Raw genomic sequence first — 7,994 nt, forward strand, 5'->3', positions numbered from 1 at the left:
CTCCTGCAGCAGTGCCTGATGAGAGCTGCAGCCCTGAGCTGGGCACTGTGGCAGCTGTCCCATGGCAGCTCTGCCCTGCAGGGTTCCTCTCCCTCTGTGCTGGCCTGCTGTGTGCCCTGATTTCCTTGCCCTGGTCACAGACAGGAGCTGCACTTGGCCTCTTTGAACCACATGAGATGCTTAATTGCATTAAATAGTTAGTTAGTTGGTTTTGCACTGGGTGTTTGATAATCTGCACTGATCACATGGTCCTCCCCACTCCTAATCCCTGCTGGTAGTAGTTTGTCCCGGGTTTACTCATCCCCTGGCCCGTTCCTCAATTGTGTCGCATTGGCTGTGGTCCTATTCCTCCATCCCCCATTCCCCCAGGTGTAAAAGTCTCACACCATGAGGCATTCCGCCTCTTTTTCTCCTGGGACACCAACTACTCCCCATAAAGGATCCCCTGGAGTAATTCCGCAGTAAAGTTGTGGGATTATTGGTCCTGAGAGGAGAAGAGCACTTCCAGTCTTTTGCTTTTATCCTTGTAAAGGCTGCCAGGGGCCTGGGTCCAGCGCTGGATGGCTTGGGCCTGAATGGCTCTGGGAGAGAGCAGCCAATTTACAATGAGGTGCACATGGTGCCAGTGCTGGAGCTTGCCAAGGGCCCTTTGGATGGTCCCTGAGGACAGTTCTGTCTGTCTGTCCGTGTGTCTGTGTGTGTGTGGCTGCCATGCCCAGCTGGAGCTGTGTTCCCTGTGCTGACACTCAGTGCCCCTCTCAGCTCCCTGTGCCTTCCTGCAGCCTCTCTCCTCCTGTTCTCACCCACTGACACAGCCCTGGCCACTTTCCCAACGCTTCCTGTTCCCTCAGCCCCCTGCTGGAAATATTTTCACAGCAGTGCAGTAACAAACCTTGCTGTCCCACACTGCTCTCTCTGCCCTGGCTTCATCACCAGCATGGGAAAACATCTGCCCATTCTCTGTCCTGTCATGAGTAACAGATCGAAGTAGAAAACCCCTGGAGGCTCCTTCCAGCCTCAATTGTTCCAGGAGTCCATACACTGTGCTTGGAATGTGATAGGCACAGCTACCCCTGCCCCAGGGAGGAGTGCAATCCTACAGAACAGCAAAGGAAAGGTTCAAGGAGAGAAATATGGATGGGATGGTTTCAGGAAATTTTATATCTGCTGTTACAAAGGGTTTTTTTTGTTTGTTTCTTTGTTTCTTTTAGTTTGTTTGTTCTGTTTTTTATAGGAAAGGATTCTTGTAAGTTTTTCAGTAATAGGAGGATGAAGTAAAGGTGGAGAAGGACTTTGACCCTTCAGTGGAGGGTGTTACATTTGACATCAGAGCTGGTAACCACTACTGCTGAATTCGGAGGGAAGTCTGATGTTGGGGAAATGGAATTGATAAATACAACACAAGTAATCCTCTAGTTCTTGTACACATGACTTGATGATGACATTTTTTCCAGGAAATTGAACAAAGAATGCAATTAGCCAGAAAGTGACAAAGGGGTTTAAAACTTCCAGAGAATTACTGACCGCAAGATTTATTCTGGAAAGGACCTCCCTCGACCAAGGTTATTTCATAGCAAAGATGCCACCAAAGGGAAACAGGTTACTCGTGGCCATCATCAAGTGATTTCTGAACAAGCACAGCGGTGGAGATTCCCCAGGGTCTCTGGCCTTACCAAGCAGCAGACTGGACGTGAGGGCACCCTAAGGTCACTTTGAACCAGCATTGTCTTGTGATCCCATAATCCTCCTGCCTTGCATCGTCACTCGAACTCATGATTTAGGGATCAGGATGGGCAAATCCGAGTATCACCTGAGCTGTATTGCTCATGAGGAATCTTGCTCTAAAGAAAGGGACTCATCTGATAATCTCACATTACAGATGTGGAAGCCCACAACAGATTATTGGCTAGTCTGTTCTGGAAATACCTCTTACCTTCCCTTTGTCTTCCTTCAGTAATTCTCAGGAAAAACACACAAGCACCTCCTTCCCACAACACGCTTTCATCCTGCTCACAATATCTTCTGGATTTCTGAATCATTTAGAGTAAGAATCACATCCAGGACATATCATAGGTGATATCCACAATCTCCTTCCTCGTCCAGGCCTTCTTTCAGAATTCCTGAAAAGTTGTCTCTCAGGGAAAGAAAATCTTTCTGCAAAAGAAACTCAGAATATTGTGAAAGGATCAGAGAAAAGAGCAGCTGCAGCCTCTCACAATGAACTTCCCTGCTTTCCCCACACAGAAAAGTTACCCTACTTCTGTGTGCATGCAGTAGCTTTATTACTCTTTAACTGCAGAAAATACTGGTTTGAAGCACTTGAGATGCAACAGGTCTGCCCCATTTCTTGACTTTCTTTGTCTCATCAGTGATTGACTCTAAGCAAACTTTCACTGTAGGTTTGCCAGTTAGGAGAGCAGTTTGCTGCCAAGCCAAGAGAAGCACAAGAAGATTGCAAAGTGATGCTTTCAGGAGGTGCATTTGCAGGAGTGATCTGCTGTTTCATTGATGTTCTGTGCCTCTCTCAACACTGAGGTTGCTCTGCCATCGTTGCTTTCCTGATGTTTTCAGCCAGATGCCCTCTCACACTCACAGAGTTGGCTCACTTGACTCACACATCTCAACTCTTTGGAGCATGGGCAGAGGAAGAGAAAAGCATCCTGGTCACCTAACTCCAACTTTCCTGTAGTCTGTCAGCAAAGGATTTTCCTGTTTTGTTCTTTTCAATCCCACAAACTCTTTATTTAGACTCCTTTTGAAGAGGAGCTGTTCTAGTCAGTACTTCTGTACAGGTTTTACCCTGCCTCAGGCATGCCACTACTGAGTACATGCAACCCCTGAGAGATTAATTCTGGTCCTGTCAGAATGGCTTCTCTCTGTCTCCTTTCTGTGGTGGATAAGAAGTTGAAGGGCACTTGCATCCTGCACAGCATGAGACTGGAGGAGCAGGGGAAGGGAAGAGTTTATTCCATCTCCTCTGAACAGAGGGCACACCTGGAAGACTGCATCTGTTTCAGATGCCCTATAAAAAGCACAATGTGAACAAAATGGTGAAGCCCCATACAGGCCAGTGGATGGCACAGGAGCATCCCATGAGCCAGGAGAGTCTGAGGGGCCTGGTTCTGTTCAGCCTGCAGAAGACAAGGCTCCTGTTATCCAAGGGGCTCAGCAAAGGACACCTGGAAAGAGTCTTAGATGGCAGCAGGGAAACTCAGACATAAAAAAAGGAATAAAAACTCATGCCAAGGATTGCTCAGAACTGGGAGAAAGGTCAGAGGCCCTGGAGAGCCTCCAGCCTTGCACTTTTTGCAAACATCTCTTGAGGATGGCCTTGAGTAACCTGCTTTCCTTGTATCTGCGGTGAGGAAGGCTGTGAAATAGAGAAGTCCCTTCCCAAATAAATCTTTCTGTCAGTAATACTCAGGAAGATTTCAAAACCTTTGTCACTTTCTGGCTAATTGCATTCTTTGTTCAATTTCCTTGAAAAAATGTCATCATCAAGTCATGTGTACAATAATGTGGGGATTACTTGTTGTGTATTTATCAATTCCATAGCCCCAACATCAGACTTCCCTCCCAGTTCAGCAGCAGCTCTTACTTGTTCTCTTGTCAAATGTAACACCCTCCACTGAAGGGTCAAAGTCCTTCTCCATCTTTACTTCATCCACCTATTACTGAAAAACCTACAAGAATCCTTTGCGATTAAAAAAAAAAAAACAACAAAACAAAAAAACCCAAACAATCAAAAAAAGACCCAAACCAAACAAAACTCAACCCTTTTCATTAGCACTCCATCCATATTCCTCTCCCTGAATATTTCCTTTGCTGTTCTGTAGGATTGCACTCCTCCCTGGGGCGGGGGTTGCTGTGCCTATCACATTCCAAGCACAGTGTATGGACTCCTGGAACAATTGAGGCTGGAAGGAACCTCCAAGATTTTCTACTTCGAGCTGTTACTCATGACAGGACAGAGAATAGGCAGATGTTGTCCCATGTTGATGATGAAGCCAGGGCAGAGACAGCAATTTGGGACAGCAAGGTTTGTTACTGCACTACTGTGAAAATATTTCCTGCAGGGGGCTGAGGGAACAGGAAGCGTTGGGAAAGTGGCCAGGGCTGTGTCAGTGGGTGAGAACAGGAGGAGAGAGGCTGCAGGAAGGCACAGCGAGCAACTTTTCTCAGCGCTCGAGGATTTGCATTCTAACAGCCATAGCCAGGCACAGGTGGTGTAGGAAGGAGAGCTTGTCCTTGGAGTCAATTGCCTTGTAATTTGGAAGGTCCTCATGGGCTCAGGCAAGGTGCTGAGGCCCTCTTCCATCACTGTTCTCACAAAGCAGCCGGACACCTCTTTGGACTTTGTGGGAAGACACGATGTCATCATTTTCTCCCCCAGCCAGGTTGGTTGCTTCTCTTACTATTCTGCTCCTCCCTTTGTAGTCAACGTGTTGGTAGAGAGTGATCTGGGGATTGTGCAGATCTTCCCTGATCACCTGCAGAGAGCTGATCTTGTCATTCATCTCTTTACCTACAGAGTCATATTCTCCCTCCTCCAATACCAGAAAACAACCCTTGTAATCAACATGCTCATAAGCCACCCAAGGCTGGCCAATTACTTTCACTGAGGAGACAATATCATTCCAATCTGCATCTTTTAGATTGGAAATGTTAGTGGTGAATTCTCTGGACAGACCGTGGAAGTTGGCACGCTCAATAATGGTGATGTTGCCCATCTCTGCAGGACTTCTGGGGGTGCAGATTTCTTGCTATAGGAGCTGGATGGCAGCCTGCACAAAAGGGAGACAGAAAACAAACAGAGCTTGTGAGAAGACTTTCTACTCCAGACAGAGAATTATGGGAAGTGTGGTGCAGAAAAGGAAAAGTGGAATGTTTTTAGCAGAATGTAAACATAGCAGCAGCTGGCAAGGATTGAGGGCATGACAGAAATTTCAGTTTAGAGGGAAAACATAAAACAAGACATGTGCCCACAACTACTCAATTCAAATTAGTTGTGTCTGTTGGTTTAGTTACATACCCAAGATTAAGCTGTAAATACTCTCCCAGTCACCCCCCACAACTGTGTATCAGTGGCCCCCTCCAGGCTGTCCCTGGGTGAGGTTTGTCTCTCCTGCAGCAGCCATCCATCTCCTCATGCCCTGAGAGATGGCTTCAGTCTCTGCACACGCACACAGCAGAGCCTCACGGCTGTGCTGCAGCTCTCAGCCCAGCACTAAAGCCTCCTTCCCTGGCCCTGCACTTCACAGCAGCTGCCCAAGAAGCCTTTCCAGCTCTCCTGTGCCAAGGGTGCCTCTTACCTTGCTGTCAGCTGCAGGGCTGCAAGAGCTGAGGGCAATTCCTCCAGTGCAGGGCTGTGGTGTCTGCAGAGTGTCTCACCTGCCTGCCTTTATAGCTCACTCAGAAGCCTTGTGCAACACCCCAGGTGACAGCATGACAAGTGACCAAAACTCTCCAAAAGCCAGATCAGCCACAGTAATTCAGGCACACCAAAGTACATTGTGACACAGGGGCTGTGGAAGTTTCGTGCTTGTCTTGCCCTCCTGGGAAGTGCTTAAAATGCACAAGGATTTTTATGAGATTTTCTAGTCACAGAGATGGCACTGGAGCACCAGGTTTTTAAAAAATTTCCCTTTTGTCCTTAGAATCATGGAATCATTAAGGTTGGAAAAGGCCTGCAAGATCATTAAGTCCAAACTTTGATTGTGTACCACCATGCCCAGTGCCATGGTTCATGGCAAATTCTGGAGAGAACCCTCAAAGGTGCCCCTCTAGGAAAAGAGATTCAATTGGCCCCTCTCCTCAACTGGTTCAGGAGGAGATACATCCTTGGAGAAAAGTGGAAAACAACCTGTTTAATAATCAATAAACCTAACCAACAAACTGAGAAAGTCCCCTCCCCGGATTGCAGCTCAGCTCCTTCAGTCTCTGATCAGTCCCTCAGGCGCTGGAAATGCCGTGGCCCAGGCCCGGCCCGGTGGGCCCAGGTTTGAGCTGCCGCTGCTCTGCTGGTGTTCAGGCCAGAGCAGCTTTGAACAGGTCCAGAGAAAATGGGAGAAAAACCCTCAGGCCAGAGAACTGCTTTGCCTCAGCTAGCTAAAACTAACTAAACCAAAGGAGAGCTCTGTCCTGCTGTCCGTCCATCCGCAGACAACACAGTCCAGGAGCAGGAATGTGAAGGAGTGAGTGCAGAGTCTGAAAACAAACTGCTGCTTCTTCTCTGCCCCCTTCACTCTCTGGAACAAGTCCTAAAGGTGCAAAACTTAGTATTCAGCATAAACAGAACAAGACTACTAAAAGCATCATATAGTGAACCCAGGACACCCAGTAAACCATATTGCGAATGTCTCTTCTCCTTGTGTTTTGGATATTTTCGGGGATAATAATAAATTTCTCCACCACTTCCCTGGGTTGCCCATTCCAAAGCTTAATTACTCTTGCAGTAAAGATGTTTCCCTCAATCACCAACCTGAACGTCTCCATACACAAGCTGAGGGCATTTCCCCTTGCTCCATCATTGGTTGACTGGAGAACAGAGTGACCCACTTGGCTACATCCTCCTATCTGGAGTTGTGGAGAGTGATAACGTCCCTCCCTGAGCCTCCTTCTCCTTCAGGGTAAACATCTTCAGCTCCCTCAGCTCTTCCTTATCAGACTCTTCACCAGCCTTGCTGCCCTTCTCTGGACTCCAGCACTTCCATGTCTTGCGGTGAGGGGCCCAAAATGAACACAGGATTCCAGGAGTGGCCTCAGCAGTGCTGAGTACAGGAGGACAATCCCTGCCCTGCTCCTGCTGGCCACACCATTGCTGATCCAGGCCAGGTGCCATGGGCCTTCCTGGCCACTTGGGAACACTGATGGCTCATGTTCAGCTCTCTGAAGGTGTGGATGCACCATCCCTCGAAGGGTTCTTCAGGGTCTCTTGCAGCCCAAACCATTCTCTGATTCCTTGACATATGTGTTCATGTATATATTTATGTATAGTAATAGATGGGCACGGTACTATTGTAGATGGTAAACAAAAGCACCAATGTTGTTGTCTCAAAACCAGACAGAAGATCACAGTGGAGAACCCAGAAACGGGGGGTAAATAGGGACCAACTAATATGGTGTAGAACCTGCTTCAAAGTCAGAATTCTAAAGCAGAGGTATGGCAAAAGACCACCAGAGATCTTTGCAGATATTTATTTTGTGCAAATTACTGAATATTGTAAATGGTGCCTTATACTGTCAGTCTTGTAATTATACACTTGAACATGTTAAGAGATAGCGTTCCACACATGTCAAGTCACAATCTTGTGCTAAGTATGACTCCAAGCATTTCCCTAGTTCAGGCTGAAGTAAATGTTTCAGGTAGTGTTTCTTTTTAATATTTTTCTGGCATCAATTGTTTCTATTTCTGTCTATGGAACAAGAAAGCTGAGATCGTGCTGCCCTAGCTTATTTTTGCTTTTGAAATCTTTGATCCGGAGATCTTGGTTCTCCTCACTTCCTGATCCTCCTTTCTTTTCTTCACTACACAGGCACAAATTATGTTCTACCTCAATTTATTCTCCCTTATGCCAGACTTTGCTGACAGCCACGAGAGCTCTTTGCAGTGCACGGAAAGATCTCATGGTCACAGGATCCAAACGGATGCTGACACAGAGGTCTTATTGCAAATAATTTCTTCTGTGATCACACAGGTGACAACACCTTTGATGTGCTCTTGAAAACTCTGCCTCTGTGATTCCTGGGATCTGAGACTGTGGAACACCCAGGATGGCCATTTTCAGTGGTGCTTCTCCAGAAACCTGCTGGACTTGGTGAGCAATCTACAGGGAGCACTGAAGGAAAACAGTTTGTTGGAGTGTGGAGGGTGTCATTACTTGATCACATGCTTTGAGTGCTCCTGGGAATCTGCAGCATTGCAGAACACAACATCCCATAAGCTCTGGGCCAATGAATCCTGTGGTAGGGATGCTCTTCTTCATTCACCATCT

Source organism: Ammospiza nelsoni, chromosome 2 (assembly GCF_027579445.1).
Source record: "Ammospiza nelsoni isolate bAmmNel1 chromosome 2, bAmmNel1.pri, whole genome shotgun sequence".
Classification (NCBI taxonomy): Eukaryota; Metazoa; Chordata; class Aves; order Passeriformes; family Passerellidae; genus Ammospiza; species Ammospiza nelsoni.